We start from the raw sequence: 26,172 nt of genomic DNA, 5'->3' as shown, positions 1-26,172 counted from the left end.
TGAAAGTAGTAGGAAAGCAGAGATTCAGAAGGAACACAGCATCTCCATATACCTATCTGAAATTCCCACTAATGAATTTACATAAGTATTTCTATCCTTTATTATTTAATTAATTATCTCTTTATATTTTCTGAAAACCACTATAAATTTGAATCCGCCTGACTGAGATTTACAAGGTGACCATAGCTTACTTCATACCAACAATCTCTGTGGGATCGACCCTTACTCACGTAAGGTATTACTTGGACGACCCAGTACACTTGCTGGTTAGTTGTGCGAAGTTGTGACAAAGTGAGATTCACGTTTGAGAGCACCAAGTCTTTAGAGCCATTGTTGATGATCACAATTTCGTCCACCACACACCAACCTCTCAACCTCACTTGGGCGTGCCACTTGGTGTCGAAGGCGTGGCACGCCTGTTCGAAAAGGTCACTTTGACGTGTCACTTGAAGGCCAAGGCGTGGCACGCCACTTACTGGAGCGAGACAAGATCATAGGCATGGCACGCCAGCCTTTAGGCGTGGCACGCTGGTATAAGTTTCCAGAGAGGGTGGAAGAGGCCAATTACATGGGGCGTGCCACTTGGTATCGAAGGCATGGCACGCCAATCACTATTCTTCACTTAGGCGTGCCACTTGAGCAACCAGGCGTGGCACGCCAGTGTCATTCAGAGGCCAAAGCATCATTGGGGTGTGCCACTTGAGTTCGTGGCATGGCACGCCAAACAGAGGAACCACTCACTCACAAAGGGGCGTGGCACGCCAGACCCTGGGCGTGCCACGCTAGTGTAACTTTCCAGAGAAGCCTAGCCAAGCACATAACAAGGGCGTGGCACGCCAGACCCTGGGCATGCCACGCTAGTTCAAGTTTCCAGAGGCAAAACGAAGTGGAAAAATCAAAGGGCATGCTACTTGAGCTCGAAGGTGTGGCACGCCAACACAAGAATGCCACTATGGCGTTCCACTTGAGTTCGAAGGCGTGGCACGCCAAGGTTGACAAGGGACGAGCGTGCCACTTGAAGGATTGAGCGTGGCACACCAAGACATTTTGAAGGGCACGTGACACGCCGATGAAGCGCCAGCCACACGCTAGCTAAGGAGTCACGTTTATTGAGTGTTTTCTTTCCCTCTGATGAGCGGATAATTTGTACCCTTTTTGGCATTGTTTTTAGTATGTTTTTAGTATCTTTTAGTTAGTTTTTATTATATTTTTATTAGTTTTTAGTTAAAATTCACTTTTCTGGACTTTACTATGAGTTTGTGTGTTTTTCTGTGATTTCAGGTATTTTCTAGCTGAAATTGAGGGATCTGAGCAAAAATCTGATCCAGAGACTCAAAAGGACTGCAGATGCTGTTGGACTCTGACCTCCCTGCACTCGAAGTAGATTTTCTGGAGCTACAGAAACCCAATTGGCGCGCTCTCAACGGCGTTGGAAAGTAGACATCCTGGGCTTTCCAGCAATATATGATAGTCCATACTTTGCCCAAGATTTGATGGCCCAAACCGGCGTTCAAAGTCACCTACAGAAATTCCAGCGTTAAACGCCGGAACTGGCACCTAAATGGGAGTTAAACGCCCAAACTAGCACCAAAGCTGGCGTTTAACTCCAAGAGGAGCCTCTACACGAAAATGCTTCATTTGCTCAGCCCAAGCACACACCAAGTGGGCCCGGAAGTGGATTTTTATGTCATTTACTCATCTCTGTACACCCTAGGCTACTAGTTTTCTATAAGTAGGACCTTTTGCTATTGTATTAGACATCTTTTGATCATGCTTTGATGATTAAACCCTCTTTGGGGGAGGCTGGCCATTCGGCCATGCCTAGACCTTGTTCTTATGTATTTTCAACGGTGGAGTTTCTACACACCATAGATTAAGGTGTGGAGCTCTGCTGTACCTCGAGTATTAATGCAATTACTATTGTTCTTCTATTCAATTCCGCTTGTTCTTTGTCCAAGATATCACTTGTTCTTCAACTTGATGAATGTGATGATCCGTGACACTCATCATCATTCTCACTTATGAACAAGGTGACTGACAACCACTTTTGTTCTACAAGCAATCAAGGCTCTAGTGAATATCTCTTGGATTCCTGATACACGATGCATGGTTGATCGCCTGATAACCGAGTGCTCGCCTGACAAACGAGCCAGCCATTCTGTGAGATCAGAGTCTTCGTGGTATAGGCAAGAACTGATGGCGGCATTCAAGAGAATCCGGAAGGTCTAAACCTTGTCTGTGGTATTCTGAGTAGGATTCAATGATTGAATGACTGTGACGTGCTTCAAACTCCTAGCAGGCGGGGCGTTAGTGACAGACGCAAAAGAATCAATGGATTCTATTCCGGCCTGACCGAGAACCGACAGCTGATTAGCCATATGCTGTGACAGAGCATAGGAACATTTTCACTGAGAGGATGGGAGGTAGCCACTGACAACGGTGAAACCCTACATAAGCTTGCCATGGAAAGGAGTAAGAAGGATTGGATGAAGACAGTAGGAAAGCAGAGAGACGGAAGGGAATGCATCTTCATACGCTTATCTGAAGTTCCTACCAATGAATTACATAAGTACCTCTATCTTTATCTTTATACTTTATTCGTATATCACCATACCCATTTGAGTCTGCCTGACTAAGATTTACAAGGTGACCATAGCTTGCTTCATACCAACAATCTCCGTGGGATCGACCCTTACTCGCGTAAGGTATTACTTGGACGACCCAGTGCACTTGCTGGTTAGTTGTGCAAAGTTGTGTAGTGATCACAATTTCGCGCACCAAGTTTTTGGCGCCGTTGCCGGGGATTGTTCGAGTTTTGAGCAAGCTTTTGGTCCGGTAACATCAGTGCCAAAATTCGGCAACAGCACCAAGTTTTTGGCGCTGTTGCCGGGGATTGTTTTGTGTATGGACAACTGACGGTTCATCTTGTTGCTTAGATTAGGTATTTTTTTCTTTAGAGTTCTTAAGAATGAATTCTAGTGTTTCATGATGATCTGTTGAAGTCTGGCTGGCTGTAAAGCCATGTCTAATCTTATTGGACCGAGGTTTCAACCTATCATCACAAGAGCTTGTTGATTTCTATCAATCTTGCTATTGGAGCAATGATCTGCTAAGGCTTGGCTGGCCATTGGCCATGTCTAGTGTTTTGGACCGAAGCTTTCTTTGAAAGCTTGGCTGGCTGTGAAGCCATGTCTAATTCCTGGACCGGAGTCTTAGACTAACACTGCAATGATTCCTGGAATCCAAATTGAGAATTTTGAAACTTTTATTTTCTATTTCCATATAATTTTCAAAAAAAGCACAAAAAAACTTTAAAAATCATAAAAACCAAAAAGATTTTATGTTTCTTGTTTGAGTCTAGTGTCTAATTTTAAGTTTGGTGTCTTGCATGTATTGTTTATTTGATCTTGGTTCTATTTTCAAGTCAATAGTACAGGGAACTGAAGACTCAGAACATGCAGCAGAGGAATTACACAGAAAAAGCTGGGCATTCAAAACGCCCAGCGAAGAAGGACAGACTGGCGTTTAAACGCCAGCCAGGGTACCTGGTTGGGCGTTTAACGCCCAAAAAGGTAGCATTTTGGGCGTTAAACGCCAGAATGGATACCATTCTGGGCGTTTAACGCCAGGATGGCACAAGGGGGAGAATTTTGTTTTCAAATCAATTTTTTTTCAAGTTTTCAAAGTTTTTCAAAATCAAATCTTTTTCAAATCATATCTTTTCAATCAAATGTTTTCAAAATCAATTTCTTTCCTTTTTCAAAGATACTTACTAACAATTAATGATTTGATTGAACATCTCAAGTATATTGGCTTTTCTGTTGAGAAAGGTTTAATGTTTGAATCATATCTTTTCTTGTTAGGCAAGTCATTAATTTTTAAAATCAAATCTTTTTAAAAATTGTTTTCAAATCATATCTTTTCAATCACATATTTTTTTTTTTAAAAATCAATCATATCTTTTTAATCACATCTTTTTCAAAATAGCTTTCAATCAAATCTTTTTGACTTCTAATTTCAAAATCTTTTTCAAAAATCACTTGATTTCTTTCCCACTCTTATTTTTGAAAATTAATTAGTGTTTTTCAAAATGTTTTCAATTTCTTTAACTTAATTTTTGAAAATTCTCTTCCCCTCTTCCCACATCCTTCTATTTATGGAGTACCACTCCTTCTCAATGCACAATTCGAACTCTCTCTGATTAAGTTAGAATTCTTCTACCTCCTTCTTCTATTCTTCTGTTCTTCTGACACCTCAAGGAATCTCTATACTGTGACATAGAGGATTCCACATTTTCTTGTTTTCTTCTCTTTCATATGAGCAGGAGCAGAGACAAAGGCATTTTTGTTGAAGCTGACCCTGAACCTGAGAGGACCTTGAAGCGAAAGCTAAGAGAAGCTAAGGCACAATTCTCTATAGAAGACCTAACCGAATTCTTCAAAGAAGAAGAAGACATGGCAGCCGAAAACAACAACAATGCAAACAATGCAAGGAAGGTGCTGGGTGACTTTACTGCACCTACTCCCGACTTTTATGGGAGAAGCATCTCTATCCCTGCCATTGGAGCAAACAACTTTGAGCTTAAGCCTCAATTAGTTTCTCTAATGCAACAGAATTGCAAGTTCCATGGACTTCCATTGGAAGATCCTCATCAGTTTTTAGCTGAGTTCTTGCAAATCTGTGACACAGTCAAGACTAATGGGGTTGACCCTGAGGTCTACAGACTGATGCTATTCCCTTTTGCTGTAAGAGACAGAGCTAGAATATGGTTGGACTCTCAACCTAAAGAAAGCCTGGACTCTTGGGAAAAGCTAGTCAATGCCTTCTTGGCAAAGTTCTTTCCACCTCAAAAATTGAGTAAGCTTAGAGTGGAAGTCCAAACCTTCAGACAGAAGGATGGAGAATCCCTCTATGAAGCTTGGGAAAGATACAAACAATTGATCAGAAAATGTCCATCTGACATGCTTTCTGAATGGAGCATCATAGGTATTTTCTATGATGGTCTCTCTGAACTATCCAAGATGTCTTTGGATAGCTCTGCTGGAGGATCTCTTCATTTGAAGAAGACACCTACAGAAGCTCAAGAGCTAATTGAAATGGTTGCAAATAACCAATTCATGTACACTTCTGAAAGGAATCCTGTGAACAATGGGACAAATCAGAAGAAAGGAGTTCTTGAGATTGATGCTCTGAATGCCATTCTGGCTCAGAACAAGATATTGACTCAACAAGTCAATTTGATTTCTCAAAGTCTGTCTGGAATGCAAAGTGCACCAAGCAGTACTAAGGATGCTTCATCTAAAGAAGAAGCCTATGATCCTGAGAACCCTTCAATGGAAGAGGTGAATTACCTAGGAGAACCCTATGGAAACACCTATAATTCTTTATGGAGAAATCACCCAAATTTCTCATGGAAGAATCAAGAGAGACCTCAACAAGGTTTCAACAACAATAATGGTGGAAGAAACAGGTTTAGCAATGGCAAGCCTTTTCCATCATCTTCTCAGCAACAGACAGAGAGCTCTAAGCAGAACACCTCTGACTTAGCAACCATGGTCTCTGATCTAATCAAAACCACTCAAAGTTTCATGACTGAAACACGGTCCTCCATTAGGAATTTGGAGGCACAAGTGGGACAGCTGAGCAAGAAAGTTACTGAACTCCCTCCTAGTACACTCCCAAGCAATACAGAAGAAAATCCAAAAGGAGAGTGCAAGGCCATCAACATGGCCGAATTTGGAGAGGAAGGAGAGGAAGTGAACGCCACTGAGGAAGACCTCAGTGGGTGTGCACTGACCTCCAAAGAGTTCCCCAATGAGGAACCATGGGAATCTGAGGCTCAAAATGAGACCATAGAGATTCCATTGGACTTACTTCTGCCTTTCATGAGCTCTGATGAGTATTCTTCCTCTGAAGAGGATGAGTATGTCACTGAAGAGCAAGTTGCTAAATACCTTGGAGCAATCATGAAGCTAAATAACAAGTTATTTGGAAATGAGACTTGGGAGAATGAACCTCCTTTGCTCACCAAAGAACTGGATGACTTGTCTAGGCAGAAATTACCTCAAAAGAGACAAGATCCTGGGAAGTTTTTAATACCTTGTACCATAGGCAACATGACCTTCAAGAGGGCTCTGTGTGACTTAGGGTCAAGTGTAAACCTCAGGCCTCTCTCTGTAATGGAGAAGCTAGGGATCTTTGAGGTGCAAGCTGCAAGAATCTCATTAGAGATGGCAGACAACTCAAGAAAACAAGCTCATGGACTTGTAGAGGATGTTTTGGTAAAAGTTGAAGACCATTACATCCCTGCGGATTTCATAGTCCTAGAGACTAGGAAGTGCATGGATGAATCCATCATCCTTGGCAGACCCTTCCTAGCCACAGCAAAGGCTGTGATTGATGTTGATGGAGGTGAACTGATCATTCAAGTGAATGAAGAATCCTTTGTGTTTAAGGCTCAAGGATATCCCTCTGTCACCATGGAGAGGAAGCATGAAGAGCTTCTCTCAATTCAGAGTCAAACAGAGACCCCACAGTCAAACTCTAAGTTTGGTGTTGGGAGGCCACAACCAAACTCTAAGTTTGGTGTTGAACCCCCAAATTCAAACTCTAAGTTTGGTGTTGGGAGGTTCCAACATTGCTCTGAGTATCTGTGAGGCTCCATGAGAGCCCTCTGTCAAGCTACTGACATTAAAGAAGCGCTTGTTGGGAGGCAACCCAATGATTATATTTTATCTATTTCTCTTCGTTATTTTATGTTTTTTATAGGTTGATGATCATAAGAAGACAAAAAAATCAATTGAAAAAGCAAAAACAGAATGAAAAACAGGAAGAAAAACAGCACACCCTGGAGGAAGAACCCACTGGCGTTTAAACGCCAGTGAGGCTAGCAATTGGGCGTTTAACGCCCAGTCTGGCACCATTCTGGGCGTTTAACGCCAGAAAGTTGCACCAGACTGGCGTTAAACGCCAGAAATGGGCAAGAACCTGGCGTTAAACGCCAGGAATGGGCACCAGCCCGGCGTTTAACGCCAGAAATGGCTCAAAATGTGATTTTGAATGCCATTTGGTGCAGGGATGACTTTTCCTTGACACCACAGGATCTGTGGACCCCACAGGACCCCCACCAACCCCACCACCACCCTCTCTCTTCTTCACCCATTCACCAATCACCTCAATACCTCTTCCCCAAAACCCCTTCACCTATCAAATCCCTTCTTTCTCTTTACCACTCACATCCATCCTTCATAAAACCCCACCAACCTCACCCTTCAAATTCAAACCACTTTCCCTCCCAAACCCACCCATAATGGCCGAACCCCATCTCCCCCCTCTCCTATATAAACCCTTCTTCACCCCTTCATTTTCACACAACCTAAAACACCACTTCTCCCCCTCTTTGGCCGAATACATAAGCCACTCCCTTCTTCCTCATTTCTTCTTCTTCTACTCTCTTCTTTCTTCTTTTGCTCGAGGACGAGCAAATCTTTTAAGTTTGGTGTGGTAAAAGCATTGCTTTTTATTTTTCCATAACCATTTATGGCATCCAAGGCCGGAGAAACCTCTAGAAAGAGGAAAGGGAAGGCAAAAGCTTCCACCTCCGAGTCATGGGAGATGGATAGATTCATCCCAAGGGATGCACTTTCCTCCACGAAACTATTGGGAGCAACTGAACACCTCCCTAGGAGAACTAAGTTCCAACATGGGACAACTAAGGGTGGAGCACCAAGAACACTCCAGTTTCCTCCATGAAATTTGAGAAGATCAAAGAATCATGAGAGAGGAGCAACAAAGACAAGGAAGAGACATTGAGGAGCTCAAGCACTCCATAGGATCTTCAAGAGGAAGAAAGAGCCGCCATCACTAAGGTGGACCCGTTCTTTAATCTCCTTGTTCTTTATTTTCTATTTTTCGAATTTTAGTGCTTATGTTTATCTATGTTTGTGTCTTGTGATCATTAGTGTCTTAGTGTCTATGCCTTAAAGTTATGAATGTCCTATGAATCCATCACCTTTCTAAAAAAAAAAAATGTTCTTAATGGAAAAAGAAAAAGAATTGCATGAATTTTGAATTTTACAACAGTTTAATTATTTTGATGTGGTGGCAACACTTTTGTTCTCTGAATGTATGCTTAAACAGTGCATATGTCTTTTGAATTTGTGGTTCATGAATGTTGGCTCTTGAAAGAATGATGAAAAAGGAGACATGTTACTGAGAATCTGAAAAATCATAAAAAATGATTCTTGAAGCAAGAAAAAGCAGTGAATACAAAAAAAAAAACAGAAAGAGAAGACAAGCGAAAAAAAAAACGGAAAAAAAAAGAGAGAAAAAGAAAGAGAAAGAAAGAAATAAAGTTGTGATCCAAGGCAATAAGAGTGTGCTTAAGAACCCTGGACACCTCTAATTGGGGACTCTAGCAAAGCTGAGTCACAATCTGAAAAGGTTCACCCAATTATGTGTCTGTGGCATGTATGTATCCGGTGGTAATACTGGAAGACAGAGTGCTTTGGGCCACGGCCAAGACTCAAAAAGTAGCTATGTTCAAGAATCATCATACTTAACTAGGAGAATCAATAACACTATCTGGGTTCTGAGTTCCTAAAGAAGCCAATCATTCTGAATTTCAAAGGATAGAGTGAGATGCCAAAACTGTTCAGATGCAAAAAGCTAAAAGCCCCGCTCATCTAATTAATACTGATCTTCATAGATGTTTTTGGAGTTCATTGCATATTCTCTTCTTTTTATCCTATTTGATCTTCAGTTGCTTGGGGACAAGCAACAATTTAACTTTGGTGTTCTGATGAGCGGATAATTTGTACCCTTTTTGGCATTGTTTTTAGTATGTTTTTAGTATCTTTTAGTTAGTTTTTATTATATTTTTATTAGTTTTTAGTTAAAATTCACTTTTCTAGACTTTACTATGAGTTTGTGTGTTTTTCTGTGATTTCAGGTATTTTCTGGCTGAAATTGAGGGATCTGAGCAAAAATCTGATCCAGAGACTCAAAAGGACTGCAGATGCTGTTGGACTCTGACCTCCCTGCACTCGAAGTGGATTTTCTGGAGCTACAGAAGCCCAATTGGCGCGCTCTCAACGACGTTGGAAAGTACACATCCTGGGCTTTCCAGCAATATATGATAGTTCATACTTTGCCCAAGATTTGATGGCCCAAACCGGCGTTCAAAGTCACCTACAGAAATTCCAGCGTTAAACGCCGGAACTGGCACCTAAATGGGAGTTAAACGCCCAAACTGGCACCAAAGCTGGCGTTTAACTCCAAGAGGAGTCTCTACACGAAAATGCTTCATTTGCTCAGCCCAAGCACACACCAAGTGGGCCCGGAAGTGGATTTTTATGTCATTTACTCATCTCTGTACACCCTAGGCTACTAGTTTTCTATAAGTAGGACCTTTTGCTATTGTATTAGACATCTTTTGATCATGCTTTGATGATTAAACCCTCTTTGGGGGAGGCTAGCCATTCGGCCATGCCTAGACCTTGTTCTTATGTATTTTCAACGGTAGAGTTTCTACACACCATAGATTAAGGTGTGGAGCTCTGCTGTACCTCGAGTATTAATGCAATTACTATTGTTCTTCTATTCAATTCCGCTTGTTCTTTGTCCAAGATATCACTTGTTCTTCAACTTGATGAATGTGATGATCCGTGACACTCATCATCATTCTCACTTATGAACAAGGTGACTGACAACCACTTTTGTTCTACAAGCAATCAAGGCTCTAGTGAATATCTCTTGGATTCCTGATACACGATGCATGGTTGATCGCCTGATAACCGAGTGCTCGCCTGACAAACGAGCCAGCCATTCTGTGAGATCAGAGTCTTCGTGGTATAGGCAAGAACTGATGGCGGCATTCAAGAGAATCCGGAAGGTCTAAACCTTGTCTGTGGTATTCTGAGTAGGATTCAATGATTGAATGACTGTGACGTGCTTCAAACTCCTAGCAGGCGGGGCGTTAGTGACAGACGCAAAAGAATCAATGGATTCTATTCCGGCCTGACCGAGAACCGACAGCTGATTAGCTATATGCTGTGACAGAGCATAGGAACATTTTCACTGAGAGGATGGGAGGTAGCCACTGACAACGGTGAAACCCTACATGAGCTTGCCATGGAAAGGAGTAAGAAGGATTGGATGAAGACAGTAGGAAAGCAGAGAGACGGAAGGGAAGGCATCTTCATACGCTTATCTGAAGTTCCTACCAATGAATTACATAAGTACCTCTATCTTTATCTTTATGCTTTATTCGTATATCACTATACCCACTTGAGTCTGCCTGACTAAGATTTACAAGGTGACCATAGCTTGCTTCATACCAACAATCTCCGTGGGATCGACCCTTACTCACGTAAGGTATTACTTGGACGACCCAGTGCACTTGCTGGTTAGTTGTGCAAAGTTGTGTAGTGATCACAATTTCGCGCACCACCCTCCAAAATGTAATTTTCCCTTTTTCACTTTTGTAATTCTTTTATTTTCACTAGGAGTAGTATAAATACCCCCAAAGAGTATTGAAGAGGGGTTAAGCAGTTAGTTCTAAGATCTACTTTTACACATCTCTTTTGAGTACTTTTCAAGCTATGAGTAGCTAACTTCCCTCTCATTGAGAGAGCTCTATTGTACTTGATGGATTGATAATAGTGAAATTCTTCTTCTCTTCATCTTTTCTTGATTTGCTAGAAGGAATTTTGTTCTTAATACTTAGTGTTCAATTATCTTGGGAAAGAGATTGAATGCAATTGGGTTTCATGGGAACCTTGGGAAAGGAAACATGAAACCATGCTTGAAATCCCTTCTCACATTTGAGTAGATTCTGGGTTTTGGTGATGAGATACGTGACATATAATCCCCCCCTTTACCTGGACCTACAAGGGTGTGTGGTATAATCAAGGACCAAGCATATCTCTCTTCATGAGCAATTAGACCAAGGAATTGGCTATTGATCAAGATTTGAGAGATTGAGTCACCAAGGGATTGGGGCTCAATCAATCAAGATTGCCAAGAGGTCAATGAGTTGCATGATTGAAGAAGATATAAGCTAGATTTGATCCAAAGAGACAACATCTCCTAATCCCAATGAATTCCCCCATTCTTATCTATCCATTTCTCTACTGCTTAATTTTACATTCAGCAATTCCCCATTCTCATTTACATTCAAGTCATTTATGATTCAGCACTTTACATTCTGCAATTTCTAATTCTGCACTTTATTGCTTTTCTTTATATTCTAGTCATTTACATTTATGCCATTTACAATTCTGCACTTCACAATCTTATTGATCCACTTGACTAATTCATCAATCAATTAAAACTGCTTAGATTTGCCAATCTTTGTGGATACGATCCCACTCTACTGTGGGTTATTACTTGGCGATAATTTTGGTGCGCTTGCCAAAAGAACTGATTCACTAAATTTTTAAAAGGGGTAGTGAATTCTGGTCATCACTCTTCTCTTTATATCTTTTTACTCTGTTCTGGTTTCACTTTTCTTTGTATCTCTTTACTCTGCTCTGGTTACTTTGTTCTCTGTATCTCTTTACTCTGCTCTAGTTACTCTGTTCTCTGTATCTCTTTACTTTTCTCTGATTACTGATGCCAGGGCATCTTGGCCAGTTTCACTGACCTTTTCTTTATTGTTTTAGGGTAGTTTCATGCATTTTCTTAGTAAATAAACAAGCTTTGGGTAAAAATACACTTACATCTTGATTCAAGCAAACATTGTGAACTTTACATGATTTCATGAGAATTATGCATGAATTGAATGATAAAATGGATGATGCATGATCTCATGACTTGGAACAAAGCTTTGATGTACCCTGTTTGATTGATTTCAGGACAAAAGAAGCAAAGAAGAGACACGTTAGCCGCCACGTTAGTCTCAGAACGTGACCACTAACGTGGAATGGGAGCAAGCTTGCAGCATTAGTGAAAAAGTTATCACCAATAACGCCTTCGAAAGCCATCATAACCCACATTAGTTGCCACGTTAGTTACATTAACGTGGGAACTAACGTGGAAGGAAAGGGAAGCTCCAACGTTAGTGGTAAAAGTAAACACCACTAACGTTCCAAAAGGCCACACATAGCCACGTTAAGAGTCACGTTAATTCAATTAACGTGAACTCTAACGTGGAATAAAGAAGAGATCGACAACATTAGTGACACTCACCTTTGTCACTAACGCTGGATCAGGCCAAGATTGCCTACGTTAGTGGTCACATTAAGACCACTAACGTGAATGGTAACGTGGAGCAATGAATGATGGGCCAACGTTAGTGACAGTAACCTTTGTCACTAACGTTGGAGATGGCAAGCACGACCACGTTAGTGGTCACGTTAATGCCATTAACGTGAGGCACTAACATGGAAAGAAGGGGCGTTTTGAAGCATTAGTGACAAAGGTGAGTGTCATTAACACCCTCGAGCTTGGGCATGCCCACGTTAAAGGCCACGTTAGTTACACTAACGTGGGTCATTAACGTGGGAAAAAGGGATAAGGAGCAACGTTATTAGTAAAAGTGAGTGCCAATAACGCTTTCGAAGGGCTAAGAGGCTACGTTAGTGGTCAAGTTAGTACCACTAACGTTGAAGTTAACGTGGATCAACTGGTTTGGAATGTTAGTGAAAACGTTATCGTCACTAACGCTTTCGAACCCAAGTTTACACCTAACGTTAACGCCACTAACGTCCTAACTAATGTCCTACCATGCCTGACTCACATTCTTTCTGTAAGAAAAGCTGAGCCCACTGAAGACTGTAACTGCTTCAACTAAAGATCAAGGGCCCATATCCAAGACATGAAGAGCTAACTAGAAGATCAGAAGAGTAGTATATATAGGAAGTAGTTTTGAACTAGAAAAGGAGGCTTGGCATTATTGGGAACTACATTCTGTATATTTACTTTTCCTGCAAATTCTAGTTTAGTTTTCAGAATGCACTCTTCTCTATCATCTTCCATTTTCAGAGCTATGAACAACTAAACCCCTTTTCATTGGGTTAGGGAGCTTTGTTGTAATTTGATGGATCAATTATAGTTTTCATTCTTCTTCCTCTTTCTTTTCTCTTGATTTACTAGAAAGCTTTCGATCTTAAATTAACTGGTTAGTTGTCTTGGAAAAGAAACTCTCCATAATTGGATCTCCTCTGAGCCTTGGAAAAGGGATGAGGAGATCATGCTAGAATTGCTTTCTCATGTTGGACTAAATTGGGGTTTGTATGGATATAGTGACATATAATCCTACCAACACTTTGATTTGGAAATACATGTGGTATAATCAGTTACCATACTTCATCTCTTCCCATGAGCAATTAAATCAAGAAATTGGGCAATTGTTCAAGCTTAGAGAGATTGGGTTGCCAAGGAATTGGGATCCAATCACTTAAGATTGCTAAGGAGATCAATGAATGCATTGATTGAGGAAGAGATAAGAATGAACATGATCCGGAGAATGCAACATCTCCTAAGCCCAATGAATCCCCCATTTCTGATCTTACTCATTCTCTTTACCTTCTGCCATTTACTTTTATGTTCATCTCCCTAAATCCCCATTTAAGATTCTACAATTTACTTTCTGCAATTTACATTTCGCCATTTTTTCTAGCATTTACATTTTCTGTCATTTGCTTTCCCGCCATTTAATTTTCTGCAATTATCAACTCAACTTCTGCTTAGCTCAACTAGAACATTCCTCCAATTAAAGTTGCTTGACGAATCAATCCCTGTGCGATTCGACCTCACTCTATTGTGAGTTTTTACTTGACGACAATTCGGTATACTTGCCGAAGGGAAATTTGTTGAGACAAGTTTTCGTGCATCAATTACTCTTCCTTTATATCTATATTTACTCTTTTTCTCTTTATCTCTTTACTTTACTCTTATTACTCTGTTCTCTGTGATTCTCTACTCTGCTCTGATTTCTCTGCTTAACGTATGTATTTAAAGCTTATGTAAATTTTGGTATGAATAGTTAGCCTGTCCCAAGTATAGGTTCATTAAGTCTATACTGGAACAGTTTGACTTTTCATATAATACCTAACCCTATTCGCAACTCAAGGACTAACTATGTTGCCCTAGTTCGTTCACTAATCTCTGTCTGTTTTTCTATTATTAAAACTTTACAGAATTTTCTTTGGTTTTTATCTTTTCTTTAACTTTTTATCTTTCCTTTATCTTTGCCTCACTAACATGTTATTACCACTCCCTAAGTGTTTTATGAAGGTAGTTAAGAGATTCTGCGCTTAAAGTTGTCTTTATAAAGCTTTTACAGGAAACTGATTTTTCCGTATTATTTTATTGTTTTTATTAAAATATTATTTTTAATTAAATAGTATTATTTAATATTTTATTAGTATTTATTATTTTATCATTAAATTTTCAAAAATTACCCCACTTTAACTTTTAACCTTTAAAATTTACTTTTTACAACCCATAACTTTTAATGTTTCTACCTTAACCACCCTAACTTTTAGAAATTACCAAATGACCCCTCAAACACCAAAAATTTTACTTCCTTACCCTTTTAAAGATCTAAAGCCTATTCTTCAATGTTCTTCATCACACTCAAAGTGTTCTTCGTGTTCTTCGTAAATTTTTCAGATTCTTTCTCTATTTTCACCCGTTTTTTAATCTTTTCAGAAACCGATTTTTACCAAAATTCATAATAAATTCCCCGCCACTAAAATTCCATCTTTTCCACATGATTTTAAATTAAATTGAACCCCAATTTAAGCTCTAGGGTTTCAGTTTCCAGCTGCACTCAAGAACATAAATTCATAGCTTGAATTTCATCAAATTTCATCATATTTTCATCAAATTTTCAGCAAAATCACTCATATAAATCATCAATTTCAAGTACAGCCAAACCATATCATAATTACACAACTCAAACACAATAAATCAAGATTAAATTCTTTAAACCCTACCTGGTTTTGCTGCTCCTAATTTAGTTAGACTTTCAGGTGGTCCTTAAGCACTTTTTCCTCCTCAATCACATCAAGAACAACTTTAAATCCAAAAACCCTCAACTAACCAAATCTTACTTAGCATGTTAGGAAGGGATTTATCACCTTAGAGTTTCTGGAAATTAATGTTTCTTGGCCCTCAATTCATGTTAAGCATGATTCTTAAGGAAGAACATCAAGAAAACACATGTTTAAGCATGTTTCCTTCAAACCAAATCAAAAGGGAGATGGTGCAGCCAACTCACCTTGATTCCAGCCTTGATAAGCCATATGATCATGTAGAGAAAGAAGAGAGGATCATTTTGGTCAGATTGGAATTTTGATTTGTGTTTTAGTTCAGTAAAAACCAGCCTTGGGGGTTTTGGGGGTGTAGGATGAGTTACGATTGGTTGGCTTGGAGGTGGGTTAAAATAATATTAAAATATCTCATGTGTATAACTACTAAAACTAGATGTATCGGAATAAAACATATTTATTATGAGAATAAAACATGTATAATGAGGCCTTACCATTGCTAAAGTCGTCAGAGAGTGCTGGTGCAAAGTTGCACCAGTAAACTATGAACCCGGTTAAATCGATTTTCTGTTTTAACTAAAATTTACCAGGTAACATTATAATATCATTCAAGCAGCTTCTAATACTAATATATTGATAATATTATACTATTATCTCTCTTCTCTCATGAATCGAGTCCGGTTCATCAAACTGAAACTATTTACGGAAACCAGAATCCAAACTCCTAGCTAATATGATTCAAAAACTAGGTTTTTTGTGATTGCGTTGTCTGGCTTGTCTCAACTAAGGTCCTGAGTAAAAGACAACATAATGATAATGAAGATTGAGATGCTTGATGATAAAGCAGAGGTTCTCCCTTTACTGATCTTCCAGAGAAATCGGTACTTTTAGAAAATATCTCGTATACTCGAAACCGGGGTTGTTACAATTTAGGCCTAGGAAGCCCAGAATTCGCCCCCACCATTTTCACTTTAATGAAGTCACGTGTGAGCATCGACACGTACGCGTGGGTCACGCGTACGCGTCACTTGACAATTTTCCATCCACGCGTACGCGTCATGTATGCGTACGCGTCGCCGTGTGACTTCAATTCCACGTGTGCACATTAGTGAATGCATCCCAAATCCTTGGTTTTCCATGGTTTCTCCACTTTGCATGCTTTTCTCTTCATTCCTTTTATTCATTCCTAGCCTTTCCAATATGGATTCACCAACAAACATATCAAGGCATCTAGTGGAATCAAAGGTGAATTAAATTTAGCTAATTAAAGGTCTAAAAAGTTGTTTTCACACTTAAGCACAATTTAGGGAGAAATCATGAAACCATGCCATTTCATTGAATAAATGTTGAAAAAGTGGATAAAATCCACCCAAATTAAGCACAAGATGTACCACAAAATAGTGGTGCATCAGGTATTCTCTTTAATTTTGTTCGAGTCTTTTATTTTCTTCTTCTTTTTTTTGAAAAAATAAAAAAAATTTCAAAACCTTTTCTTTTCTTTGTTTAATCCTTGTTGTTAGTTGGAGTCTTTTGTTTTTGTTCTTGTTGAATTTTCGATTTGTTTGAGTCATTTTTCTAAAAATTTTTCAAAAATAGTTTCTTTTGTTTGAATCTTATGTCAATCTTTAAGTTTGGTATCTTCTTGTGTCTTTTCTTTTAATTTTTCAAAAATTGTGTCCTTGGTTTTCAAAGATTTTAAGTTTGGTGTCCTTTGTATGTTCTTGTTTTCTTTGAATTCTTTGAGTTTTGTTCTTGGTGTTCTTCTTGATCTTCAAAGTGCTCTTGTTTTTCTTTTTGTTTTGATCTTAAAGTTTTTTAAATTTGGTGTCCCTTTGTGTTTTTCTTTAAAATTTTCGCATAGTAGGTGTTTTAGATCTAAAAAGTTTAAGTTTGGTGTCTTTTTGTTGTTTTTCTCTTTCTTCATTAAACTAAAAAATAAAAAATTAAATATCTTTTCATATCTTTGCATTAATTTTCGAAAATATCAACAAGTTTTTCAAATATTAATTTCAAAGTCATTATCTTATCTTATCTTAGTTTTAAATTTCAAAATTCAAATCTTTTCAAATTCAAATCTTTTCAAAAATCACATCTTTTTCAAAATCTTATCTTATCTTTTTTTTCTTTCTTAAAAATTCAAAAATTTTATATTATCTTATTTAAAATTCAAATTTTAAAATTCAATTTCAAAATTCAAAATTTAAATTTTAAATTTCAAATTTCAAAATCAAATCTTTTTCAAATCTTTATCTTATCTTGTTTCAAATTCAAAATTCAATATTTAAACTTCAAATTTCAAATTTTAAATTCAAATCTTTTCTAATCTTCTATCTTATCTTGTTTTCAAATCTTTTCTTAATTAGTTACTTGTTTTCTCTTTCTTCTTTATCAAAACTTCCCAACTAATTTTTCTCTCTTCTATTTTTGAAAATTCTCTTCTATCTCTCTCTTCTATTTTCAAAAATTCATCAATTAATTTTCAAATCCCTTTAATTAATCAGCTTTTTAATTATCGAATTAAATAAATAAATAAAATAAAAAACAAAAATATTCTTATTCTTGGTTATCTTATCTACTTCAAATTTTCGAATTCCTCTCCTCTCTTTATTCGAATTCTTCTTCTCCTTCTTCTATCTTTATTCTTCTTTCCTTTCTTCTTCACATCTCATGGAAGTTCTCTGTCCTCTAGCATAGAAACCTCTTTTCTTGTCATATCTGTGTTTTCTTTTTTATGACCAGGAATAGGGATAAAGAGCCTCTCTTTAATCTTGATCCTGAACCTGAGAGGACTTTAAGGAGGAGCTTACAACAAATTAAAGCACAACACTCCGGAAGAAACCTTTCGGAAAATTTTGAACAAGAAGGTGAAGAAATGGCAGCCGAGCCTAATCATGAAGGAGAAGCAAGAAAGGTTCTTGGTGACTTCACCATGCCTACCTCTGATTTTTATCGCAGAAGCATCTCTGTACCTGCCATTGGAGCAAAAAACTTTGAGCTTAAGCCTCAGTTAGTCTCTCTTCTGTAACAGAATTGCAAGTTCCATATACTTTCACTGGAAGATCCACACTAATTCCTATCGAAATTCTTGCAGATCTGTGATATTGTTAAGACCAATGGAGTGGATCTTGAGATCTACAGACATATGCTCTTTCCCTTTGCTGTAAAAGACAAAGCTAAGATATGGTTGGATTCTGATAAATCACTATTTTATGGTTTACAATGTGTTTAATTGTGTTTTTTATCATGGTCTTTACCCACTTATTCATATAATTAGCATGCATTTATATTTCCTTCCTAAAATTATTACATGATTGGAAACATGCTTCTTTGGTCTTAATTTAGCTAATCTTAATCCTCTCTTATTACCATTCGATGCCTTGATCTGTGTGTTAAGTGTTCCAGGCTTTATAAGGCATGAATGAGTGAGAGATTGGGAAGGAACCTTGTAAAAATGGAAGGAACACAAGAAATTGAGGAGATGACCAGCGAGAAGTGATGCGTACGTGTCAGCGACACGACCGCGCAGAAGAAAGGAATCCGCAGTGACGCGGCCGCATGAGTGACGCGGACGCGTGGATTGGAAAAGAAGAAGCAATGCGGATGCATGGACGACGCGCCCGCATGGAAAAGAAAAACGCCGAATGACGCGTCCGCGTGAATGACGCGTCCGCGTGACGTGCGCGATCTGCAGAATTACAAAAGTCGCTGGCAGAGATTCTGGGCCAAATTTCAACCCAGTTTTTGGCCCAGAAACACAGAGTAAAGTCAGGGAACATGCAGAGACTCATCAAGCTTTCATGATTCACAATTTTAGGTTTTAGATGTAGTTTTTAGAGAGAGAGATTCTCTCATCTCTCTTAGGTTTTAGGATTAGGATTCCTCTTATTTTCAGATACTTTAATGCTTTTATTGGTATTTGATTTATGTTACCCAATTGGCTTATGAACTTTTCATGTTAGGATTATACATTATTGAGATGTTTTCAGATTTATGATTTCAATTCAGCTTTCCACATTCTTGGCTTGGGTTAGGAAATCAGTAACTCTTGAGTTATCAAACTCAACGTGATCGATAACCGCTATCTTTACTAATTAGCTTGAACTTCTATAATCCCAATCTTTTCCTAGGAATTAACTAGGATTTGAAGATCAAACTAATTAGCCACTTGACCTTCCTTTGCAACAGCAGAGGTTAACTAAGTGGAGTCAAGATTTAATTTTCGTCATCATTGATAAGGATAACTAGGATAGGCCTTCCAATTTCTCATACCTTGCCAAGAGTTTATTTTACAGTCATTTATTTATTTTACTTGTCATTTATTTTATTTGTTCCTTATTCTCAAAACCCCGATTTACAATCTTCTTAACCAATAATAAGAACATACCTCCATGCAATTCCTTGAGAAGACGACCTGAGGTTTAAATACTTCGGTTATCAATTTATTTAGGGATTTGTTACTTGTGACAACCAAAACATTTGTAAGAAAGGTTGATTGCTTGGTTTAGTAACTATACTTGCAACGAGAGTTTACTATAACTCCCTCAGAAGAAAGAAGTTCTTGAAGTTGACACTCTGAATGCCATATTGGCTCAGAACAAGATCTTGACCTAACAAGTCAATATGATCTCTCAGCATTTGACTGGGATGCAAGCTGCAGCTGGTAGCACTCAGGAAGCTTTCCCTGAAGGAGAAGTTTATGATCCTGATCAACCTACCATGGAGGAGGTGAATTACATGGGAGAATCCTATGGAAACACCTACAATCCCTCAAGGAGGAATCATCCAAACCTTTCATGGAAGGATCAACAGAAACCTCAGCAAGGTTTCAATGACAATCAAGGTGGAAGAACCCATAATAGGTTCAATAACAGGCCACCATTCCCATCTTCTCAAGGGAATATGGAGACTCCTAAGCAGAGCCTTTCTGACTTAGCCATTTTAGTCTCTAACCTCTCTAAGACCACCCATAGTTTCATAATTGAGATAAGGTCTTCCATCAAAAATTTGGAGGTACAAGTTGGTCAACTGAGTAAGAGGATCACTGAGACTCCTCCTAACACTCTTCCTAGTAACATTGGAGTGAACCCAAAAGAAGAGTGCAAGGCCATCACCCCTGAGGCTGAGACCAAATCTAGAGAGAACGGGATGGCATTGAATGCCAGTGAGGAAGACCTCATTGGGCGTTCAACGCCCAAACTAGCCAAGAGCCTGGCACTGAACGCTAGTGAGGAAGCCCTCACTGGGTGCTCAATGCCCAGACAAGCAGGGACTCTGGCGTTGAACGCCAGTAAGGATAGCCCTACAGGGAATTTAATGCCTAACTTGGTAAGGAAAAGGTGCATGATGGGCATTCAACGCCCAAAGAGCCACAAGAGTTGGTGCTAAACGCCAGTGATGGCACACCCTTGGAGTCCTCAATACCCACTCAAGAAATCCTTATCCAAGAACTAAAGGAAGCCAAGGCTCATATAGAGACCATAGAGGCTTTCTTGCATGCACTCTTGCAGTGCATAAGTTCTAATGAATTCTCATCCTCGGATGAGGATGAGGACACTAGGAAAGAGCAAGTAGCTCGATAACTAGGAGCTCTCATGAAGCTGAATGCCAAGCTATTTGGTACAAAGCCTTTGGAGGAAGAACCTCTAGTGCTTTCCAAAGAACTCAATAATTTAGTTCAGCATAAGCTACCTCAGAAGCTTCCAGATCCTGGATGCTTCCTAATTCCTTGCACAATAGGTCCCATGACCTTTGAGAAGGCTCTATGTGACCTAGGGTCAAGTATAAATCTCATGCCACTTTCCGTAATGGAGAAGTCGAGAATCTTTGAGGTACAAGTTGTGAACATCTCATTAGAGATGGCAGACAAATCAGTGAAGAAAGCATATGGCTCAGTAAAGGATGTATTGGTCAAGGTTGAAGACCTTTACATCCTTACAAACTTCATAATCTTAGACACTAGGGAAGATGAGGATGAATCCATCATTATTTGAAAGACCTTTCCTAGCCACTACCAATGCTATCATTGATGTAGCTAAGGGAGAACTAATTTTACAACTAGGAAAGGATCACATCTTGTTCAATATGCCTCATCCTAACTCTCCCTCTGAAAACAGAGAGATGACTGTGCAACACTTAGTGTTCCAACCATATCTTTCAGTGCAGAGCTTTACTAAGCCCACAAACATCAATTCTAAGTTTGGTGTTGGGCAGCCATTAACAGGTACTCAGAACAAAGGTACTAGGAAGAAAGTACCTAAAGGCTGGAGGGACAGGAAATTCCCCACTAAAGGCCTCTCACTTGGCATGCGAGTTGTCTTCACCAAGAAGCTAGTCACACCACATACAGTGAGTTGTGTCCTGTATCTAGAGCATGTAGAGCTCATTTATGAGAAGACAGGAAGAAAGTTCACTGTAAGGGACGAAATTCTGAGCCCATATCATTCTCCGTAAGGAGCTAACCGTTAAGCTAGTGACTTTAAATAAGGTCTTGTTGAGAGGCAACCCAACGCTAATTAATTATTTCTATTTATTTTTATTAATTAATTTTATTTTTTTTAAGTTTTTTTAGGTTCATGATTAGGTGCAACAGCCCAAACAGAGACAGAAATGTTTAGCAGTGAAAACATAATAGTCTGGATGGAGTGTTTTGCTAGCGTTGAACTCTAGCCAGGGATCATTGGCTGGGCGTTCAACGCCCTAGATAGCAACAAAGCTAGCGTTGAATGCCTGCCAGGGAGTAGACCCTAAGCGTTCAATGCCAATGCAGAGGGCAAGGATTCTAAATTTCCTAGCCTCTTAGGACCAGTGGGTTCCACAGCATCTTTACCTACCCCACTTCTTCACTCTTTTTTTTCACACTTCCCCATACACTCTTCCCTATAAACCCTAGCCCAATCACATCGATATCACTTTCCCAAAACCATCATAACTCCCACCAACCCCCACCCACTTCAAAATCAAATTTCCTTCCCATTTATCCCACCTATGACCGAACCCAACCCTAGCCCACTCCTATAAATACCCCTCTTCAAACCCTTTAGACACACACCTCTCATACACGTCAAAGCCTCCTTTGACCGAGTCACCTCTATCCCTCTATCTCCTTCTCTTTTCTTTATTTTTGCTCGAGGACGAGCAAAGCTTTTAAATTTGGTGTTGGAAAAGCGTTGCTTTTTGCTATCCATTCCCACTTATGGCATCCAAGGTTGGAGAACCCTCTAAAAAAAGGAAAGAAAAGGCAGTAGCCGCCACCTTCGAGTCTTGAAAGATGGAGAGATTCATCACCAAAGCCCATCAAGACCACTTCTATGAAAAGCGTTGCTTTTTGCTATCCATTCCCACTTATGGCATCCAAGGTTGGAGAACCCTCTAAAAAAAGGAAAGAAAAGGCAGTAGCCGCCACCTTCGAGTCTTGGAAGATGGAGAGATTCATCACCAAAGCCCATCAAGACCACTTCTATGAAGTAGTGGCAGAGAAGAAGGTGATCCCTGAGGTTCCTTTCAGGCTCAAGAAGAATGAGTATCTGGAAATCCGAAGAGAGATCCGGAGAAGAGGTTGGGAAGTCCTAACTAATCCTATCCATGAGGTTGGGATCTTAATGGTGCAAGAGTTCTATGCTAATGCATGGTTCACTAAAAACCATGACATTAGTGTGAACCCAAATCCCGAGAATTGGACTATCATGGTGCGAGGGAGAATATTAGATTTTAGCCCGAAAAGTGTGAGGTTGGGGTTCAACTTGCCCTTGATGCAAGGAGATCCACATCCTTACAGTAGAAGAGTCAACTTTGATCAGAGACTAGATCAACTACTCTTAGACATCTGTGTGGAAGGAGCATAGTTGAAAAGGGATTTCCAAGGGAAGCCCATTCAACTAAGAAGGCTTGGCCTCAAGCCTATAGCTAAAGGATGGTTGGAATTCATCTAACACTCTCTCATCCTCACTAGCAACCGGTCAGAAGTGACTATTGAGAGATCCATCATGATCCATTGCATCATGATTGGAAGTGAGGTGGAAGTACATGAGGTGATCCCTCAAAAATTGTACAAGATAGCTGAGAAACCTTCCACCAAAGCAAGGTTGGCATTCCCACACCTAATCTGTCATCTATGCAATTCAGCTGGAATTGTCATAGAAGGAGACATCTTCATTGAGGAGGACAAGCCCATCACTAAGAAGAGGATGGAACAAACTATAGAGCATGCATATGAGCCTGTGCAGCCGTGATAAACTACTATTTCATGGTTTATCTTGTGCTCAATTGAGTGGTTTTTATCAATTCTTTACACACTTATTCATATAATTTGCATGAGTTCACATTTTTCCTTCCTGATTTTGTGCTATGATTGAAACCATGCTTCTTTGGCCTTATATTTGCTAATATTAATCATCTCTTATTACCAATCGATGCCTTGATATGTGTGTTAAGTGTTTCCAGATATTACAGGGCAAGAATGGCTTAGAGGATGGAAAGGAAGCATGCGAAAGTGGAAGGAATACAAGAAATTAAAAGAATTGCCAAAGCTGTCAGCCTGACCTCTTCACACTCAAATAGTCATAACTTGAGCTACAGAGGTCCAAATGATGCGGTTCCAGTTGCGTTGGAAAGCTAACGTCTGGGGTTTCGAAATGATATCTAATTCGCCATAGTGGCCATACAGCTAGATGACGCAAACGCATGCTCTACGCGGATGCATCGCAGTGACGAAAATCAGCATGGCAGATTTTGCAATCAGCGATTTCTGGGCTATTTCTGGCCCAGATCCAAGTCCAGAAGCATAGATTAGAGGCTATAAAGTGGGGAATCCATCCATTCATTCATACATACAGAAGACAACATTCATAATTTATAATTTTAGTTTTTATATGTAGTTTTAGAGAGAGAGAGGCTCTCTTCTCCCTCTTAGGATTTAGGATTAGGATTCTTCTTAAAGGATTTAGGATTTCTTCTTCTCAATTTCCAGGTTCAATGTTCCTTTTATTTATTTTCCCAATTTAATTTATGAACTTTTCTATGTTAGATTTGATTTCTTTTATCAATGCAATTTGAGGTATTCCAGATATTTATGATTTTAATTTAGCTTTTTACACCCTTTGGCCTTAGTTGAGTAATTAATAACACTTGAGTTATCAAACTCAGCTGTTGATTGAAATTGGAATTCTTTGCTAATTAATTTGTACTCCAATAACTCTAGTCTTTCCATAGGAGTTGACTAGGACTTGAGGATCAAATTAATTAGTCCGCTTGACTTTCTTTTATTTAGTAAGGGCTAACTAAAGTAGGAGCAGAGTCCAATTCTCATCACACCTGATAATGATAACTAAGATAGGACTTCAATTTCTTATACCTTGCCAAGAGGTTTTATAATTATTAATTTATTTTCCTTGACATTTAAATAACCTGTTTCTTATTTTAAAAACCCAAAATTATATTGTTTTCTTTATCCAATAATAAATCACACCTCCCTGCAATTCCTTGAGAAGACGACCCGAGGTTTGAATACTTCGGTTTATAAATTTTACTGGGTTTGTTACTTGTGACAACCAAACTTTTGTACGAAAGGGATTCTTTGCCGGTTTAGAAGCTATACTTGCAACGAGAATTTATTTTGTGAAAATTCTTTAGCGATAGAAAATCCGATCGTCAAAATGGCGCCGTTGCCGGGGAATTACAAACATGTACCTTATTATTGGTTATTGTAAATATTTTCTTTATTATTAATTTTTGTTTTTATTTTCTCTCACTACTATGAACTCTCACCCCTATGTCTATGAGTCTGGTTACAATTATGTTGCAGGAAGAGGAGATTACAGTGAGAACATACATCAAGGTTGGGACAATCAAAGATGGGAGGAGCCACAAGGATTTGATCAACCCTCATGGCAACAACCACCTCCAATGGACTATCAACAACCGTTCTGTGATGCATATCAAGGCAATGGCTATAGTGAGCGCTCTTTTGATTATCAACAACCACCACCATATGCCTATGAACCCCTTCCTCAACATGACTTTGGACCACCATACTCACAAGCCCCTTTCCACTATTCACCTCCATATGACCCTAACCCTCAACCACCATACCACCACCTTATGAGCCATATGAATCATATATAGAACCACCCTAATTCCAACCCAATTACTCCCAAGAACCACCACCTCAATAATTACCATCTCCATATCCATCAATCTAAGAGCACTATGATCCTACTTATGATAGCCGAGCGCAACAAGAATCAAGGAATCGTCACAAGGAAACAGTGGAAAAACTTCATGCAACCCTTCGCCAACTGGATCAAGCGATAAATCGATTACCTTCCCGACGTTCGGACATTCAAGGAACCCCCATGGCTTCATGTGGAGAATCTACTGAAGAACATGGCATGAAGGAGATGTTAGAAACTCCAGTGGACAGTGAGCAGCACGATTTTGTATTGGAACAATTGGAAGAAGCTACGCCTGCCATTGAAGAGGAAGAAGTGGTTGAAGACTTAGGAGATGCAGAACCTCCATAGGAAACTCAAGTCATAGAGCCTCCTTCAAAGACATTTGAAATTGATGTTGAGGAGGGTATACAACCTCCAAGGCATATCATGGTTGAAGACTTTGAAGGGGACGATCAAGAGATGGATTTAATCATTAATGAATTCTTATCTACATTTGAATCCTCTCCCATTGGACTTGATATGGAGTTTAAAGAAGAAGAAGCACAACCGCCCATGCTCTTGGTGAACAATGAAGAAGAAATCGAATTGGAAGAAAGCTACCATGAGGAAGAGGTTGATATTGAAGAAGCTTGCAAAGAGGTGGAAGATGTCAAAGAAGAGCACAAGGGAGTGGAGCTTGCAAATTCATTAGAAACACCTCTCCCAAGGCCATTACCGTCCAACACAACGTTCAAGTGGGCAAAATTTCTATCCTTAGCCTTTACTTTCCCACTTGAATATGCGCTACTGGAGACGGATGGTCAATTTACAGCTCTTTGTGGCATTAAGAGTAAGAGGAAGATGGTTAGTGGTTGGAGTTGTCAAGCAAGGTTCAACATGGTTGTGTACTCAAAGTTTAAACGCGAAGGCTGGTGTAGAGCTCAATTGAATGGGTCTAGGATGTTGTTTGGCCACTTCAGTGAGAATTTAGACTGCTTGCCACCTGGATGGAACAATATTACTCAACA

The 26,172-nt window shown here is 39.3% G+C and overlaps 1 non-coding gene across 1 annotated transcript; it reads right to left on the bottom strand.

Moving 5' to 3' along the window:
* Positions 1–4,859: 4,859 nt before the first annotated feature.
* Positions 4,860–4,963, bottom strand: LOC130937721 (small nucleolar RNA R71). The gene has a single exon (XR_009068925.1). It is a non-coding gene; the product is annotated as a small nucleolar RNA R71 (small nucleolar RNA).
* Positions 4,964–26,172: the final 21,209 nt, after the last annotated feature.

This window comes from Arachis stenosperma, chromosome 6 (assembly GCF_014773155.1).
Source record: "Arachis stenosperma cultivar V10309 chromosome 6, arast.V10309.gnm1.PFL2, whole genome shotgun sequence".
Taxonomy (NCBI): Eukaryota; Viridiplantae; Streptophyta; class Magnoliopsida; order Fabales; family Fabaceae; genus Arachis; species Arachis stenosperma.
Note: the sequence above shows the minus strand (reverse complement) of the source record. Positions and strands in the feature narration are given on the sequence as shown.